Here is a 1,590-nt window from a genome sequence, read left to right on the forward strand (position 1 = left end):
CAGTGAGCCTGGATGAGTAAAACAATTAAATGAACAGTTTTATGAATCTGGGTGGCATGATGCCCCTTCCCCCCTCCAGAGAAGCTTAAAAGGGCCTCAAATGTCATAAACCAATTATCCTCCCATCATGCTTGAAAGAAGTACAAAATTGCTGTAGCCGTAGCCTCAATGGTGGTGTTAAATCCTAAACACAAAATAACTGTGGAAAAGAAAAGTTAAATAAATTGATCCAGCTTTAAAGAACAAAGGCTAAAAGACTTGACCAGGTGTCCAATTTCCTTACAAATGGAATAAACTGACCATGTTGATAGAATCTGAGATTGCCAATTAAATTAGGCCATTTAAAGGAGACCTAGAAAATTCATGTGTGATTTTTCAACACCCCTTGTTCCCAATAGACTTAACTCAGACAGGCAGAAACCAAGTCGTATGGTGTCTCCACATGAAGTCATTTTTTTAGATAAGCTTCCACTACATTTCCCAGGGTTTCCTGCTCTGTTTGGTTCTGGGCTGATGTTGACCATGAAAGAAATAGTTCATATATGTTGTGGATATTCTGGTTCAATTTGCTGGCTTCTGTCTGCTCACTTCTCTTTTGAGTTTCTCCTACTCATAGGCCAGGTACATATTTAGGACCCTGAAACACAGGGTAAGCTTCTCCTACAAGTCATATTATTTAAAATGTGGAGGCTTGAAGGTTATAACAGATCTCCCAGTTTCCAGTTCATCCTTTGGGTTCCAATTCAACCTCATGGATTCTAGTTTGCCTTTTCTCTACCTCATTTCACATCCTCCTTTCCTTCCCAACTCCATGCTTGCTTTAGGCACAGCACCAAATGCAAAAGCAGCCACACAGGAACTGCTTTAAAATACCCTCACCCTAGAAGGAAGTACAAAATTGCTATAGACATAGCTTCAAATGTAGTGTTAAATCCCAGGCACAAAGGTAGTCATTTGGCAGTTAGTTCCAGATATTAGCTACAAAGTAATCCCATCTCCCACCTACTCAATTGTACAATATCCAGTCCCTTATTCTATCTCATTCTTGATGGTTTGCTTCTGTGACCAAATCCTCACACATGGGGCATGTGCCAGGGCCTGGGTCAGGCACATTGCTATTATTATCCAATTAAGCCAGCAAGAAGACCTCATTCTTAACTAAATTGGAAGGGCAAAATAGCTAAAGTGCTTATAGTTGCATAGGGTTGACACCAAATCCAAACTGTGTGTTATTACCTCTGTTTCACATAGTTTGATGAAGTCTTCCTGTCCCAAAAGCACATTAGCCATTGTTTTTATAAATGCTGGTGACAGGCAAATAATTCAGAGCCAAAAGCCAGACTCTAATGACAGGGTTAGAATGATTTAAGTTGAATAGACCAGGGACAGGGATGAGAAACACATAGGGTAAAATTAAGGGACTGGACTCAATCTTTAGGTATCAAAGATTGTTTGTATAATTTTCCAGACAGTTAGACAAACTGTCACAAAGCAGAAGATTTAAAATTGGCAAAAAAATAATCCAAAAAAGAGCCAGAAGCACCAAGTTCAGAGGGCAACCAGAGTAGTAAGGTCCAAAATTTTGGAAAC

Source organism: Ictidomys tridecemlineatus, chromosome 5 (assembly GCF_052094955.1).
Source record: "Ictidomys tridecemlineatus isolate mIctTri1 chromosome 5, mIctTri1.hap1, whole genome shotgun sequence".
NCBI lineage: Eukaryota > Metazoa > Chordata > Mammalia > Rodentia > Sciuridae > Ictidomys > Ictidomys tridecemlineatus.